At 41.5% G+C, this 18,444-nt stretch overlaps 1 protein-coding gene across 5 annotated transcripts in view; it reads left to right on the top strand.

Annotated features, from left to right (window-relative positions):
• fynb (FYN proto-oncogene, Src family tyrosine kinase b) overlaps nt 1–18,444 on the top strand; it is an 84,862-nt gene that overhangs the window by 16,884 nt on the left and 49,534 nt on the right. For 3 of the 5 annotated variants that reach the window (XM_004566228.2, XM_004566226.2, XM_004566227.2), the window contains one exon: nt 1,773–1,841. The gene's annotated coding sequence lies outside the window, so the exon portion shown is untranslated. Of the gene's footprint in view, nt 1–1,772; nt 1,872–5,778; nt 5,965–18,444 lie in introns of those variants that run through there. The other 2 variants (XM_076874285.1, XM_076874286.1) reach the window with 2 other exon arrangements.

Below are 18,444 nucleotides of genomic sequence, written 5' to 3'. Positions count from 1 at the left end.
GATATCGTTATCGCCTGAAATGAAAAAAACATATCGTGATATGAAAAAATCTCATATCGCCCAGCTCTACTTCCAACATGACAATGATCCAAAACACACCGCCCGGGCAACAAAGGAGTGGCTCCGTAAGAAGCATTTGAAAGTCCTGGAGTGGCCTAGCCAGTCTCCAGACCTCAACCCCATAGAAAATCTGTGGCGGGAGTTGAAAGTCCGTGTTGCTCGGCGACAGCCCCAAAACATCACTGCTCTCGAGAAGATCTGCATGGAGGAATGGGCCAAAATACCAGCTACTGTGTGTGCAAACCTGGTAAAGACCTATAGTAAACGTTTGACCTCTGTTATTGCCAACAAAGGTTATGTTACAAAGTATTGAGTTGTATTTTTGTTATTGACAACTCAATGAACCAGCATCTGGTCAACACATAACAGAAAATCTAGCAAGTTGAATCTATGAAAAATGCAAACAGTAATGCAATTTGACACTGAAATTGTATTTTTTGCACCAACAAAGTGATTCCCTGATAGCTATTAAGAGGGGAAAATTGTACATATGTTCAGTCTAAAGCCATCTGTAAATGACAAGGAGCAGAATTTCCTACTAGGGAAGCCAGGAGAAGTATTCCGTTATAATACAGACTTTAAATATATCAAATATGGACTCTCAAGTTCTTCTGTACAACCTTTTTTTTCTTTTCTGTACAACCTTTATTTTGCCCTATATTATACATCCTAAATTTAATAAACATGCAAACACGTGGAATGCACCTATATAAAATAACTGCATAAAATTTACCAAATTGAGAGGTGGCTGCACAGTACTGTATGTGTGTTTTACTTTAGGCACTTTAAGTTGCTTTTGTTGCAAAAGCTGTTCAATAGAAAATAATTTCAGTATCTTAAGCAGTGGCACTCTTTACATAATAACAGGGCACAGGAGCCTGAAAAATCGTAGCCAATCCCAGGACGGCGATGCCCAAAAAGTCAGATCCTCCTCCTGTCTTGCTGGATTCACATGAAGAGTGAAGGTTTATTAGTCTGTGGACGTAAATAGGCATGTAGAAAACTATAAATGTTATGTTTTCTACATAGCATTTATTTCCTCATTTCCTGTGCTCCCCACCCTGTGCTACCCCATTAAAAAAATCCCTCCTCCTCTGAGGCAGTTTGAAGCACAGAACAAAAGTGGAAATCAAGTTGTAACTTTAAAAAATGCAGTGAGAGCTACAAACACTAGTAAAGTTGCATTAGACTGTATTATTATAAGCAACATTTTCTTATTCCAGCATCATTCATGCTTAGAATGCAGTCAAGCCTCATTCAGTGGCAGATGGCAGTGAGGGATGATGTCCTACATTTAGCAGCATCGTCTCATTTGCACCTGGACGAGTGAATGAATAGATTTCCAGAATGCACCTGCTGGAGAGGCTGTCAGAAATGGGGCCACCACACAGGCCTGTGATTAAAGCCAGCAGTTCCTGCACCCTTCACACTAACCTGTTGTTGACTAGTTGAATGTCACAAATACAGTGCCGCCATGCTGCTGTGTAAGGGGGGATTGCAGTTTCTGTTCTGCTAATTGGATCGAGGTCATTCATTCCAGCTGGACACATCTGCTGCTTTGTTTTGTTTTGTGTCTTTTGTGTGTGTGTATGTGTATAAGACCCATTTTCCGCAGACTATCGTGAATGACGAGGTCTGGCACATACGCAGTTGATATTCATGTTTTATTCAATCGCAACAATGAATAATTGAGCCTCTGTGTGTCTCCGCAGGGCCTCTGTTTTGGCGAAGCACAACGCAATGTGGAGGAAATAAAGATCCTGATACGCTGAAAACCCGAGGTATGAGTCTTCACACTCCACTGGACATTTGTAAGCTGACACAAACACACTTGTGGATGAACTCGGCCGTGTTTACTCTCTTGCTCACACACACACACACACACACTGCCATGTGAAAATAACCTCATAGCAGATGGCCCACAAAACCTGCTCATTCTGGAGGATTTTCCTTCAATGGATGTGGGTCATAAGGATACTAGAGCAAGCGCACACACATGCATTAAAGCACATGCGTACACATGAAGCGGAGATAGTTGCCACAAGCTAACCTGCTGTTCCAAATAGGCGCTCATACCTGTGGTGCGTTAGCTTGGGGCGTGCAGCGTAATAGTGGTGCGCCACTGATGTTGTTACAAGTCTGACCTGCAGGTCAACAGCTGCCACCAGCTAAAAGCTAAAGTGTTGGATTCCTTCTTGACCTCCATTTCTGCTGCTGCCATCTTTAATACGCAGTACAGCACTAAGGTCAACCTGAAAAATTCCTGTGGGAGTAAAGGTAAGGTCAGCCGGTGCCCACTGCAACCTCTCCTCAGCTCTGACACATCAGTCCTGTGTGTGTGTGTGTCTGTTCTCTTAGTCCCATGCTGCATATATCCGGGGGTAAAACTGCAGCGGAAAAAAACATGTTCCCATTATTTCCTAATCCGAGTGTGGCTGCTAGGTTAGACTGGAACATGACGGCACTTATATTAGATTGGTTTTCGACAGCCAGCAGCAGCACTGTGTTCTTTGTTTCCTTCTTGGAGTCCACAGTGCACAAGCACGTGATACGTTTTGTTTTTTTGTTTTTTAAGTGAGCACAATGTTGCATAAAAAATGCACTTTGTTCCTTTGTGTGGGTTTTGTGAAGGAGGGATCTGATAAATGACAATGTGGGAATGGTAGAAAGTGCTGATAAGAGAGCCCCCATCATGTATGACAGAGAGTTAGAAAAGAGCATAACTGACATTAGACTCTGCCTTTGATCATTGTTTAACGTTGTACTGTGGTTGCCTGAGGCTAACAACTACTATAACTGAGCTGAGATGCATGGCGCAATAAAAGTTGTACTCTAGTATCGTTACCGTTGTCGTTATTCGTTCATACACTTGGACCGAACTGGCCGCACTGGACTGATACAGAATTCAAATTGTTTAATTTATTCAATGCTTTTCACTTAACATAAACAGTAAAACTTTGTAAACAGTAAACCTGATATTGCTTCTTGAAATCTAGAAGAAACATTGCAAAGTCCATTGTACTGCGTAGAAACATACGTCTATGTCTACCTTGATGTTCAGGAGTCCAGGATCTGCAGAGACAAAGGACAGGAGTTGACTTTTAAAGCATGTACTTCATTGGGATTCCTACTGTGATCACAAATGTTTAAGTCAAGGGTTGAATGTCACATGTTTATGTCTTGAAGTTGTAGTTCTGGAGGTCCAGAGGTTAAAAAACCCTTTGTATTAGTATTTATAAGAACTTTGTAGTGGATAGCACCACCAGAGAGGAGCATGAAAATAGGATAAAAACATAAAGATGGAAGGACTGGCGTATATCAAAGGATTTCTGTAGCATTCAGATGGATGTGCCTTACATGATTATTCAGGTTGCTGCATTTCCCATTAATGGTTCTTATGAATGCTTTATCCTTTAACTTTTCACTGTCCACTTAAGATAGACTTGGAAATTTTTCATATATGAATATATGAAGCCCCTTGAGGCGACTTTTGTTGTGAATTGGCGCTATATAAATAAAATTGAATTCAATTCAATTGAAATATATGTTTATATATTTAGCTGTTTCAACTTAATTGAGGATCTCCATACAGGAATTTTTTCACTGTTGACCTTAACATGTCCTATTCATATACTCATGCAAATTTGTTTGTAACTGGCTTTATAGAAATTCAATATGTAAAAACAGTGGATGACCCTGTAGATCATTAAGAAGACAACGGAAAGTCATTTTATCTTAATGGAAACTTACCTGCAGCCTAAATGAAGCTAAATGAACCACAATGGAAGTCGAAAATTAAGGCTAAATTAATGGTATTTCAGTCTGTGAAATTCTAGTATTTCACAGACTGAAATACTAGAATTACTCTTGAACTTCAGCATTTCCCCAGTTAGCCAGTTGCACTGCTTGATCTTCACTTTGCCAGTCACCGTGTCTTAGTTTAATTTAAATGACATCGGTGGTGGATGTTTGACCTTGCAGAAGTTTTATTCATATATGCACAGAGAACTTTTTTTACATATTCTTCTTTTTCTTGTAGCTTTACTTGCTAATATAAAATGTCTCAATATTTCACTGTGTCCCCTACTTACAAGCCAAGTGTTTCACACCCAGTTTTTCACGGGTGGAAAAAGAAGTCGAGGAGGGGAGATGTCATTGTCTTTTTGCAAACTCACAGTTACATTAAGATCTGGTGTCAAATCAGAACTACAGAAATACTTTATTATGTAACTTTATTATATTAAAAGCTGTTTTTAATGTGTAAAGATGAGTAATGAGAACAGTAGGCTGATATGAGTTGATGTTTCTAGCTTTTGTGTAAAAGCTTGTACCAAATAGGTGATGCTAGTTATGGGATGAGTGGAAAATCAGATTGCACTAGTATTTTTTCATCCTCTGTGGAGGTTGAGACAATGTGTCAAAGGCCTATCTGTGCTAAATGCTAAAAATTATATTCCAGGGCAGTTTCTGTGAAGTCACAGGATGTTCTTGACCTACTATTAGTACCGAAAAGATGTCAATGCCTGGACTCGTCCAGAACATTTGACTTTGTGATTTCTTCCTCGTTGGAGTTTCCAATCCAGAGCCAGCCTTTCACAAAGGAGACACATTGTAATAAAAAGGCAAAAACAAAAAACAAAACAAAACAGAAGAGCAGGAGAAGAGTAGCTATAAATGGAGAGCAAGGTTTTAGGGGTAAATTTCATCAATGGTTGAGTGGAAAAACACTTAACAAGGGCATTCTTCCAGGAAACTGGAGTCAGCTGAGCAAGTGTATTCATTATGCAAGGTTCAGTCATATTTACTCTGATAGCTCCTTTATTTTGTGTACCCCAGTTTCCTGTGACGCTTCGGCATGTTTCGATGGAGCGTACAGCCTGGGCTTGTCGGAGAGCGGAGTCACAGTTTGGCATGTCTTTTTTTTTCATTTTCTGTTTAGAACCTCTGCTGTAGATGTGAGGCGGTGGTTGAAATGTGAGAAAGAGCGATGCAGCGAGCGTCAGAAGAAGCTGTGCAGAGCTTCAACTGTAGCACATCAAGAGCATCCTCGTGGTGGGAGCATGGAGCTCGCGAGTGTGTCTGTGCTTCAGTGTTCTTGCTGAGTGGGTGTGATTGTAGGCTGGTGAGAAACAGCAAATGAGTCACCAATTCCAATCGTGTTTTCAAGCTTCTGCTCTGTCTCTCAGAGAGTTTCTGCACTGTACAGAGAAGCGAGCTACAACAGCATGTTATCGTGACGTCGTCCCCGTCCCAGACATTGATATGCATTTCAGCAATCACTTGCAGCCATGGAACAAATGTACACTTGTGCCTTGAGCCTTTAAATCTCAAGAGCTAACTGTTAAACCGCTCCTCCTCCCAGCTTGTTACTGGCCATGCCAGTGTGGGCTGGGCAGCTATTCACTGAAATGTCGGTGTTGCCCTCAGTCTGCGGTTCCATTGTGGTTTCCAGTTTTTCTGATGGTAAGGAGATGCAGTTGGGGGTGGAAGTGTTGGCGCTAATGAACAGCATTAAGCTCCACTCTATTATATTGACACATCTGGTGGCATTTTTCATCCGCTTGCTTTCCGTCCTCAGCCTAATTAAGTGATCTGGGCTGCAAACTAAAGCATACCCACTGTAGAACACACAGGAAGCACTCTACACTAGCTCTCTGAGCTTGTTAACCAGCCTTGAAGTGACTTTGTGAAACCTCAGTATAATACGTCAGTAGCAGATTCAGCCTCAGACTTCTTTTGCCCACTCGATGGCTGTCAATTATCCAACTTTACAGAAAGAACTTTCCTCAGGTGCTGTGTCTGAGGAGATGTCAGTGAATTAGCAGCAGCAGCAGTAGTGTTCGACCACACTAAGGCATCAGCTAGGTGCGCCGGACCCTTGGATCATCAGTCAGTACCAGTCAGGTAATGAGATCTGTCTTAGCTTCTGCTTTGTAGAAACCGTGCTAGCAGAATTCTGCTCATGTGTTTATCAGTTAATGTAATTATCATCAGGGGAATGTGGCTGCCTTTTCAAACTTGTTATGGACTCTCCAGATATGTAGAACACTTTTTTGGTTTTAGAATAGGACTGTTTGCTGGTTTTCGAATTTTGATCAAACTAAAGTTCAAGTTCAAGTTCAAAGTTTATTCGCCACATGCAGTGGCAGGTTGCCCTGCAGTGGAATGAATGAGCAATCTGAGCAAGACCTTAGGGCTTTAACGGAAATGTACCTCTTATTTCTCACATTACATCAGCAGCTTGTATCAGTATCATTCTTGACTGACCAGATTTAACCACATACTTAGATTCTGTTGGTGGAATATGTATGTAGGACCGTGTGACACAAGTTTAAACAGCTGCAAGCCAACTGAGCAAAGTTCACCAAAAAAACACAATTTACTGCCTGTTACAGGCAAAATACGGCATAGCCAAATCACGGATTCCGTCACTAGACCACATTTGAAAACCTGGCTACTATGTTATCCAAATTTCTAGCATTGGGAAATGTACTTTTATGATTAAGGTTAAATACTCTTTCTTTAAAAAGATGTGGGGAATTTTTTTTTTTGTTTTTAAAATGTAAACATACGACTGACGATGAACAAATATAATTGTACTCATTTGATTTAAATGGGAGATGTAATTTTGTTACTTTTTAAAGAAAGCCCAAGGAACCTACATATACAAGACTGTTCAATAAAAGGGTAAGAAGTGAAGATGTTGTAGCTTTACTCGGGTAAAGTTTGTAGCATGCGTGCTTTTTGTTTTTGTCTGCTTGTCTTTGCACTATGGTGATGTCGGTGTAAATGTGCAGTCATATTCATTTTGTTCCCACTAGTGCTGTCAGCGTTAATCTGAAATGACGTTAACGCCACAACACGGCAAATCTCCGTTAACGAGCTACCGCCGATCGCCCCGTGCGTGGGGCTGGACGGCGTCAACACGTTAACGAGCTAATTGCGCTAACGCACTAGTTCCCACCAATGTAATTGAGCATTGCGCGGCACATCCAACATACTGTTTTACTTTTGTCCATGACGCGCTTACCTTCAGGGTCATACGTCACATGAAAACCAAAATAGTTCCAAACACCAGATCTGAATGAGGGTGGGGGAGGTTCAATTTGCCATGTTGCAAGGAGAGCTTAACTTCTGTCTGCTAGCTTGCCCTGCGCTCAGTGAATCTGCGTTTGACTACTCTGCCTAGGCTGCACTGTCGAGCGCAGATACACTGAGCTCTCAACACAGACAGCATCGTCAGAAGGAAAGTTGATAAAATAAATTAAAAATTTTGTATTGTTCGATACATATGCGTACCGAACCGAAAGCACTGTATCGAACGGTTCAATATCGATACGAGTATTGTTGGACCCCTCCTATATATATATATATATATATATATATATACATGCCTATCATGTAGACCTGTAGACCAACCCTGACCCTGGCTACAAAAGGACCTGAAAGGTTCCCAACTTTACATCATTAAAGCATGTTTACAGCCTGGTACAAAAAGGATTTGGGCCTCTATGGATAGTTTCCACTTCAGAACTGCTGTACATGGATGTATTTTTTTCTTATTTTACAACTCATCCACCTGGAGTTAGGTGTGTGTTCCCTGCGGATTGGCAGTCATCTCGAAACTGACAACCTTAGGCTTTCAGGTGTCGGCTAATTTCAGGCACTGAGTTGAACTTCTCCAGCCCAGTAAATCAATTCCAGATGTATTAAAAAGATAATGTGACTCTCCCTATATGTGTTGTTGTTTATTAATATACCTGGTTGGACTGGCCAAGTAAAGTCTGTGTGTTTCTTACTTACTGCATTTCTTACTTATGAAAATAATTTGTTCTATTGTTCAAGACTCTTTCCTACGTTTCCCAGAGATCACAGGGTGCTTTTACTACGTGTCGGGGAAGGATGATGTGTTTTATTCTGGTCTGTGGAAAAACTGGTGCATTTTATTGCTACTGCAGCATTGCCCCGTACGGTTACAGAACTATGTAACAGGAATATCAAGAGTTATATATATAGAGAGAGATGTACACCCAAACAGTGAAACAGACCAAAAATACAGGTTTGCTTTCCAGTAACTGCCTGCACAGAATTTTATGCATTCTGGTCCATTCTTCATCTGCCTACCCTGAAATGTTTCTTCTTTTTTGTTCTTTTTTCAAACAAAGCAGGAGGAGGTGGAAAATCAAACAACCATAGAAGAGGTGGAATGATTGACCACTGAGTGGTTTTTATCTCGACCTCCTCAGAAAGTTCTTTTGATGCTTCACCCCCTCATTCACTTGAGTGGAACTCAGTGTCGGTTGGAAACACATTTCAGTGATATTACTTAACCCCTCATCTATCCATAGCCAAGCTTGTGATCGAGGTTAGGCATGTGGGCGGGGGCCACAAGCAGAAGGCTGAAATTCGTCTCGGATTAAGATGTTTATGAAGTGTGTCTCCTTAAACTGATCAGTCGTGTTTGTTTGACTGGGAAAGCTTAAAGCTTGTGTATGCATGTTGGCAGCAGTGTGTTGCTGCGCCTACTGTGCAGATGGTATAGCAACATAACCTCATCCTGCTTTACTGACTGGCCAATTTGCTAAAGAGCCCACCAAAAGCACATCTGCTGCAGCATGCTAATGACTTGCCCTGGATCTGTTAAATAATTTATGTCTCGCACCTATTTCCCGCATCTCCTTGTGAAATTAGACGGGTATTTTTCGTGATGACGTAGTCAGCACACCCTCTTTTCTTTCTTGTTAATCTCAACTGCATGTAGTGGCGGATAAGCACAGAAATAAGAGAACTGGGAGAGCTCCTTGTCTATAGGCATGCAGATTAAGTGACTAGGCCACCATATGGCCAGAAGATGAACACTGATTTTTTTTTTTTATGGGCTAGTTTAAAAATAAGCAGGGTGGGGCAATCACACATCCTAAACAACAGCAGCTGTAGCTCTTTGCTGACAAGCTTTAGACTTATTGCCCAGCCCACTGAGAGCTGTGACAGGTATATTGTGGCTGAAACTGTGGGACGCTCTGGATTTAACAGGGCTTCCTTCCCTCACATTTCGAAGGGCTTATTATGGACCCGTCTTCACGGAGGCCAACAATAGAGTCTTTCAGTCGGCCATGGCAGGGCTGGAAACCTTACACTGGCGGGGCTGGAAACATTTCTGGTTTGCAAATTAGCCTAATCTTAACCCACCCAGGCAAGACGAGCATTGATCCAACAAAGGAAACTTCTGTGGCAGAAACCTCTCAGTCTCCATGGGTGTAGAGATCACTTTGCAGAGGTTCAGTTATCGACATGTAGCACATGAAATGGGACATCATTCCTTACAGCTTCCCGAGGTCCTCCTTAGCTTTCTCATTATGGGTTATTTAACAGTTTACTGACTTTGGGTCATTGAGTGGTTAGTGGTTGTCAAACACTAAGAAAGGACCAATTTGATATGATGCTATCCAGTGTGGCCTGTCAGTAATCAGCCACAGTTTCCATCAGTGCGGTGATGTAGATTTAATTATAATGGGGGCGGGGATAAAGATGGCTGTTGGTCTCCAGCCATATGCTGGCCTCGGGCCCCCTGGGACTCAGCCCACAGCTTAATAATAAGCAGCCCTGCAGGAATTAGTGCTACTTTAACCACAGTGTTTTGACTGATGGGAGAGGTCAGCTGCTCAATGATTGAGTGCAGAAAGGTGTAATAACATAAAGATAGTGAGAAGTGAAAAAAAAATGCTCAGTACATTGTGGTAAACCCTGACTATGTCTTTTGCACTAAGGGGGAGAGAAAACAACTGAAGGAAAGGGAAGTTGGAATATCAGTCTTTTGTTCTCAGTTTTCTACTGCATGTGTTTCCAGAATGAATGCATACTGTATATTTAGTGCAGTAAGCTGACTCGCCACTCCAAAGGACTCCCATCTATCAGTTGCTGCTATATCAGCATCTCTTTAGACATTATCAGTGGATTGATCTTAATAGAACTCACCCACTGTGCTGTGTGGTAGCCTCAGTGCAGACATGGAGCAAGCAACAGGGGGCAAATTAGTTGTGGCCTGCTTCTGGCCTCTTTACTTACCGTGGTGACCTAAAGTCTGCCTCAAAAAATGGAAGCTGTGGTTTGGCAGAACTAATGCTTCCACCAGACAGGGTACATTGATTCTGAGGTGAAATGCAGATGGCAGAGAGATGAAACTCATTTTTAAACTGGCACAGTGATCCATAATGTTATAAAGTATCTGTGCTTCATTTACATACCCATTTATAGATGTATTGATTGAGGCTGGCTATGCCCAATGTTGTTCCAACTGAGCTAAGGTTAGGCATCTCCAGAGAGCCAGGTCCACTACACTTCCTGTGTTTGTTTCCATATGGCTTATCAAAGATTGAACAATGATTGAAGATTGAGTGATGTCAGTCGGTCACTCAGCATCACTGCCCTATTGCTTGATGTAGCCTCAAACTGCAAAGAACAGGTCATCGTTGCGACACTCCAGTGCACTATAATTCTGCTAGGTGTTAAATATTAGTATGTACGGTGCTTTGATCTCCGGCTTCTCTACGCTACATGTCCAAGAATCCTTGAGTAAGACATTGAACCCTGTATTCATCAACGTATGCATTTGTGTGAGTGTTGGGTTTTCAGTGCTCTTACAGCATTGCCCTCAAACAATTCAAACATGATACGGCAGTGTTGCCTAAAGAAATAAATGCTGACATGCAGTTTTGTGATTAATACATATGCCATCAGTTTCCACTTGTGCAACCAAGCAATGCTGACAACCTGATCAAGAAGCATTTCAAAGAGCCCGGTTTCCATCCCCAACTAGTCAGATGTATTGTAAGGGCATTAAGTGGTACAACATTAGGCTGGTGGTTTTAATCAGCCTTCTTAGCTCAGGAGGTAGTGCAGGTGTTTGCTGGTTTTCTTCCAGCTTCCAAGCTGATAGATTGGTGGTTCGATCCCTAGCTGCTCTGGTCTGTATACCAAATATCCCTGGGTGCACACTAACCTCAAGGTGCTGCCCCCTGTGTCTGGTTTTGCCAGAGGTTTCTTCCTGTTCTTCACACTGTTCCCAAAGTGCTTGATCACAGGGAGGTCATCTGATTGTTGGGGTTTTCTCTCTGTTATTATAGAGTCTTTACCTTTTACTAAGAAGCGCCTTGTGCTTACTGCTGTTGTGTTTTGACACTATATAAACTGAACTGAACTGACTGGCCTGTTATCATAGGCAAAATGTCTTCTGTTTGCAGAGAGGAATAAATTCAATTGAGCATTTAACATATAGGAGAATAAAGTTTTAATAGAAATGTACTTTTAAAGTTACCCTTTAAGAAATTGTAATTGTAATATTGTAAGATAAAGACCCTACAATAATACGATGAAAACAGAGAAAACCCCACCAATCATATGACCCCCTATGAGCAAGCACTTTGACAACAGTGAGAAGGAAAAACCCTTTTTAACAGGAAGAAACCTCTAGCAAAACCAGGCTGAGGAAGGGCCACGACCAGTTGGGGGTGAGTGGATGGAGACAGGACAAAGACATTCTGTGGAAGAGAGCTGGAAATTAATAATAACAAATAATTAAATGCAGAGAGGTATATAAAGACCTAGTGACCCTAATGACCCCAATTTGTCATTAGGGTCTATACACATAGGTGTGTTGTTTTTGTTGAGTGATCAAAGTGGCTTAAAGGCAAATTGTTTAATCAGAAACTGTCAGCATGTGCTGTAGGCACCCTTGCAGTTTGGTGTGTAACCCTGTTTGTGTGTGCATGTTTGAGCGTGTAGCCACGTACATAAAGCGAGCAAAGACAAAGAATGATGAGCCTCAAAGATTATCCCCAGCCGGAACACAATCCTCTTTGGAGGCGCTGTGCATTGCGGGGCGTATCTGAGTCTGGGTGCTGTCTAGACGCTGCTGCTGCTCAGCTGTGTGTGGAGGAACGTGCTGTACTAAGCCAGACAGCTGCACACACTGGCGCAAAAAGTAACAGCTGGATCACAGCATCTCATGTCAGAAGTCGCCCAGCCACAGTGACAAACAAACTCACTCGGATAGAAACGCTTGCGTGCAGTTTTCTATACACTCTCTCCCAAAAAATATCCCTTTGTGGGTCGGCTTCTTTCACAGGCTCCTAAAGCATCGCGGTTGCTGTGTCATTTGCAGTCCCAGACTCTTCCGACCCAACTCTGGCGGCAGAGCAAGGACACACAGTACTGAGTGTGCTCTGGAATGCGGTAACCTAGCAACAGGGCCGGAGAGACAGATCAGGTTGGCGATGGGCGACTGTGGCTCATCTGCTTAAAGGAAAACCCTGCCTCTAAATAGGAAGTCACCCTCAGCTGTCATTCATACGTCTGAAATTTTTTATTGGTTTCTCTTTGCTGTCAAGTCTGATACCACAGATTGAAAAGCAATCCATGCATGTCTGTTCTGTACTTAGATCATAAAGGCTTATGATGCCACCCAAATGGACATAATCGTTTGGGTCTAATGTTTTCGGCTTCTGGCACTTGAGGCTCTCACAAGTGTCGTCTGCGCCAAATGTAGTCCAGGCATCAAGTTCTTTGTGGGCTAGATGTGGCACAAATACCACCACATATCTGCTCGTCCGTGTAAGGTGGACTTGTGGCTGCACTGAGACAGCCACACTCACCCTGAAAGCAGCATCAGTCTAGGCAAAATGCCACAACGAACACTGCAAATATACAACCAAATATATCTTGCAGTAGCTGAAAAAAATCTGACAAAGAGAGCGAAAAATGAGGCCTGAACGCCAGCTTGTTTGCTGTTTATGATGTAAGCCTCAGCCATTAAGTGAGCTAAAGTATCTGATACGTATAAATAATACGAAGAAGTTATATACAGCAATTAAATTAGGCTAAATCATTTGCATTTCAATGAGAATGCGTTTTACTCAGTGCACTCTTACGGTTGTATGTACGTATTTTTTATATGATCTGTTACTTTTTTCAAACTCATGTGTCCTCTGTGTACAACATGATGCATGCATGTTGCTGTTTTGTACTAAAACATATGATGCATATGATATGGAGAAGGAATACCATACAAGCTTTGGACAGAAACGTCAGTCAGCTGCCTGAAACACCTTACGAGCTACAAGAGCCACAGTCAAACCCCTGTTCAGCTAAGGTAAAATGCAGAGATTCAGAGCAGGGCACGTAGGCCTCTGTGGCCTATTTTTAGAATGACGGGTAAGACATTTCCTCAGCAAAACTGCCTTCCTCCAAATGGAAGAACTGAATAGTTATTTTCAGTATATTTTTTCATGCCTAAGCCATTATTACGTAGCTCCCCTACAACCTTATTGTCAGTGACATGAATGGAAACTTACAAGCTTACATGCTTTAAGGTATATTTGGGGCTTTAACCACATCCTGCTAGCAGTCATAATGTGATGATGCTCAGCTAGCTGTCAATGTGTTATAGCGCTCTGCCAGGAGGATTCAGCAGACTGTTGCACCTTCTTCACATTTTTACATTTACAGGAAGGTGCATCACCCACTAGTTACAGTAAACATGGTTGTTTTTGTGAGTTTTGACCTTTTGTTAAATTTTCTTCTATCAAAATATTTCCTCTTGGTATTAAAGTGAATATCAGCTGTTAAAATACAGTGGTTTCTGTTTCTCAAAGTATTATGTAGACACAAAACTATTGACATCTCGCATAGATTTTAAAAAACATGTATTAGCTGGTGACAACAGCATGCTATGGTGTGATATAGTGAACCGCTATAAATGGGCCTTAGTGATTATAACAAGAATCAAACCATTATTGCCTGTCACCATCAGCCAAATTTGAATAGTTGTTGTGTTGTTATGGTCAAAGTATTCATGAGCTAATTTGAGCAGACTGTTTCTTTTAAGGGACTTGTTTGGGATTCTCCAGAGGACTAGAACTGCTTCTGCTGTCTGATTTGTGATATCGTGGTAGCGTAGCAGGATATGGGTTTTGAATGTAAAGGAAGGTTTGAATCTGGCTTATCTCCTAAATGTACACCTCTGATGGTATGCATTACTTGAATAGGCATCTTCTAGGCAGCAGAAAGTCTTGAGTGCAAGCCTCCCAACGGAGAAATGCATTGTTGATCTGCAGCAGAGGGCGCTGTATGGAGCAGCTCTTTAGTTTTAGAGCAGGTTTTAGAACAGACTTTTTACCTATTGCCCCAAATGTGTCACAACACAGCATCTAGCTTATTAAACGAGATCAAATAAAGAGCAAGGAAACTGTTAAACTTACCTTCAGACGTCTGTGTTTTTATACCGCCCAATGGTCAGATGTTGAAGAGTTTGTTTTTAATTGCAGCTCAAGAAAAGTTCTTTGTTTCAGTTTATCTAATTTGTGTTTTTACTGGTGACATCTTTGTACCATAAACCAGGAAACCTTCAGAAGTCTGTAGATCCTTTTGACCTGAATCATTCTTTACTCACGCTGTAATAGGCCCAGGATGCTTGAGGATTTCCATGATGCACTGAGCATATCTGTTTATACACTACTCTGCATTTAATCATTAGTGATTATTAATATCTGGATCGCTCTCACATCTTGTGTCATATCTTCCTCTCCTCACTGCCTTCACCAGACGGCTCTGCTCTCAGAGCCTGGTTCTGCCGGAGGTTTATTTTTGTCAAAAGGGAGTTCTTCCTTCCCACTGTCACCAAGTGCTTGCTCAAAGGAGGTTGTCTCATTGTGGGGGTTTTCTTTGTATTATTGTAGGGTCTTTACCTTACAATATGAAGCACCTCGAGGCAACTGTTGTTGTGATTTGCACTAAATAAATAAATTTGAATTGAACTAAACTGCATTGAATTAAATTGAATACAGCATTCCTCAGTGTGCTCAGATGTGTTGGTTGCCCATGAAGGACGAGCAGCCAGGTTTTATCACAGTGAATGTGTTCCATATCAGGCAAAAGCCCTTATATTGCTTCCCTGTAGTCTAAGTAAAAGCCCCTACCTCATCATCGTCCATACAGCTGTTTTTCTATTAATAGCATTTGAATAGAGAGCATGACCCTGACACTGCTAGCATTTGTCGTGCTGTCTTGGATGCTGAGCACTTGGGGAAGTTGCAGCATTACGCTCTAACAATGTTTTATTTCCTCCTGTTTCCTGTTGAGAATGCAGTCAGCGCAGCAGCAGCAGCAGCTTCAGGCTGTGCTCGCTAATGCGAGGATGTCTTGACAGCAGGGCTTTCCTGTGCAGGGCACTAGAAGTGTTGATCTGCAGAATTTCTTTCTCTGGTGCAGAGCATTGAGAGAACACTTTGATCACACAGAACACATTCATCTGTACATGACAGACAGTCACGGCCTGTAGACAGTCTTTTTCAAATCCTCTCTTTGGGATGTCATTGTAATAGGGTCAGGTTAGGTGGAGTGTTTGTTTCTACTTCCTATGTGTCCAATTTATCATCATTACTGCAAAAATAACCTCTTAACCTCCAGCAGGTCACCAGAAAGCCACTTACAAGGGAGATTTAGGGTTGTTAGAAGTTTAGCAGTCATGTAGATATGGTGACAGAACATTTATTTAAAATATGAACATTGTATTTTATTTACAGGACACAGACTCAAATGTTAGGATGGTTGCAGAATATCCTACTGTTTTAATTACATTATGTTAGCATAATTATGTTATGTTAGCTATTGCAAACATTGCAGCCTGGTGTACAAAACGTGACCTGACAATGGCAGTGCTAGATGTATCAAACAAAAAGGTAGCATGCAGTTTAGGATGATGTAAGAAGGATGATATTTTGGATGTTTTTACTGTCAACTGAAGTCTTCGGACAGATCTGGAGATTAGGTGATTTGCTAAATTGGAAGCATTTCCTTCCTTATTCCAAAAGACCCCATAATGCCTTTTGAGAATCATTTGTCATCCCTGGGTCCCCCTTAAACACAAAGTACTTCCATACGCTGCCATTCCTATCAATGAGTCAGAGCAGCACTATCGTAGCAGCTGCATGAGTAGCCATCTTCCTCGTGTAGTTGTTACTATGCCATCTGTAGTTTTTTGTGCTTGTGGGCTTCCCTCTTCTTCTTCTTCTTCTCCTTCTTCTTCTTCTTCTTCTTCAGTATGTAAAGCAAGAGTAGAACACTTGTACATGCTGTACACTAGCAATGGTATCTACAGTACCAAAGAAAAAGTGCCTTTGCTTTTTACATTTTCTAAAGTATCAGTTTTCGTGATGTAGGAGTAAAGTTAGGCTGCATTGTGACTTTGATTAGTAGTAAGCTATCAACTTTTTTTTTTTCTTAATTTGTATTTTACAGGACGGGTTACGATTGGACTCACATACTTTGAATGTATTTTCTACTTTCCTTCTCTATATTTTTATTGTTAGACTCTACTTTGCATAATTCACAGTTAAAAAGTGTAGTTATTTCATACTGGGGATTGATATAGCCCCTCTCTTCATCACTGGCCTCAAACTACTTAGACCACTTATGATACACAACCACTGCCAAAAATAAAAAGTTTGCACTCATGGGTTTATTTTAATAATGAACCTCAAGTGTGTGTTCTAAGGATATCGCTGACATGCTGACCAACTACCCCGACCTGCAATTACTGTTACTGAAAAATGATCCTTTAGCCAAGATGGACATTTTAATGCCCCATGAGAGAGTTGGTATTAGCACTCAATGTTGTGTTCCACGTTCCACCTCATGTAAACATGTGATGCGAATGACAATAAAGCTCCTTGAATACTTGAATATATATATATATATTAGGGGTGCAACAATACACAAAATTCACGGTTCGGTTTGGTTCGATACTTTGGTGTCACGGTTCGATATTTTTTCGATACAAAAAAATGTTCATGCCTTTTTAATTTGTCATTTATTAAAATTATAAATATATATTTTAACTCAAAAGTACAGTTTTTAAATTTAACCCTAACCCTTGTGCATGTTTTTTATTTTGACAGCGAATGCGCACCTGCGGACCACTTATGTGCAGCCCTGGTTATTTAGCTCATCATATCGCAGCCACAGAAATTATTTTGTCCATGAAACCATAAAGCTGCACTTTCTTTTTGCCTTATAGTCTGATTTGTCATAACTTTTCCGTTTTGCGGTAAGCTTTTCTTTGGCTGTCACTTCTTCACCCTGACCTGTCTTATTTGGCTCAGCAGAACTGAAATATATATCCTGCTGCTTTTACACACACACTCACATAAGCTCAGCGATTCTCTGCGCGATCAACCTCTCACATGTTTAAGCTTGCTGCGGGAGATTTCACTTGTCATGTTTGCATAGTAAGCTAACGATTAATAAGACTATGTCAGAGGAATTGGTGCGCAAATTATCATCACTCACAGATCAGTGCTGTCGCTCTCTATACACAGTTCACGCGATTGCAAAGTGAAAGCAAAAAACAAGCGCAAAGTCAAACGCGATTTCAATATGTCACATATTGACAGTGGCTCACCGATGCCAATGACATAATTACCCAGCTACATTTCCGAAAGAATGCAAAAGCATTGACATATATTTTTCCTTCCTACAATAGGCCGACGGGCAGGGCAGAGATAGATTTTGGTAGCCCGACTGGAAAAATCTCTAGCCCCAGGACGTCGGGCTAGCGATTTTGCGAGCCCTGTATCTGATTGAGGAATCACTCATCTTTGGAAAAGAGAGTTTATTACAGAGAAATGTCTCTTTCCAAAATAAAAGCTATACTATCCGCTTCTTCTGGGCTATATTCTCAGCAGCATATTAAACAGCTGTCTAAATGACTCGGCTAAAGTTAGTAGCATGCTTGTTGTTTTTGTCTTTGCACTAGGATGATGTCGGCGTAAATGTGCAGTCATATTCGTTGTGTTCCCACTAGTGCTTTCATGTTAATCTCGTTGAAATGACCTTAACGCCACAACACGGCAAATCTCCGTTAACGAGCTACCGCCGATCGCCCTGTGCATGGGGCTAGACGGCCAACACGTTAACGAGCTAACTGCGCTAACACACTAGTTCACACCAATGTAATTAAGCATTGCATGGCACATCCAACATACTGTTTTACTTTAGTCCATGACTCGCTTACCTTCAGGGTCATACGTCACATGAAAACCAAAATAATTCCAAACACCAGATCTGAATGAGGGTGGGGGAGGTCCATGTTGCAAGCAGAGCTTAACTTCTGTCTCGCTAGCTTGCCCTGCGCTCTTCCTTCTGACTATGCTGTCTGTGTTGAGCGCTCAGTGGATCTGCGCTGGACAGTGCAGCCTAGGCGGAGTAGTCGAACGCAGATTCACTGAGCGCTCAACACAGACAGCATCGTCAGAAGGAAAGTTGATAAAATAAATTACAAATTTTGTATTGTTCAATACATATGCGTACCGAACCGAAAGCACTGTATCG

Source organism: Maylandia zebra, linkage group LG15 (genome assembly GCF_041146795.1).
Source record: "Maylandia zebra isolate NMK-2024a linkage group LG15, Mzebra_GT3a, whole genome shotgun sequence".
Classification (NCBI taxonomy): Eukaryota; Metazoa; Chordata; class Actinopteri; order Cichliformes; family Cichlidae; genus Maylandia; species Maylandia zebra.
This window is presented reverse-complemented; position numbering and strand designations above follow the sequence as displayed.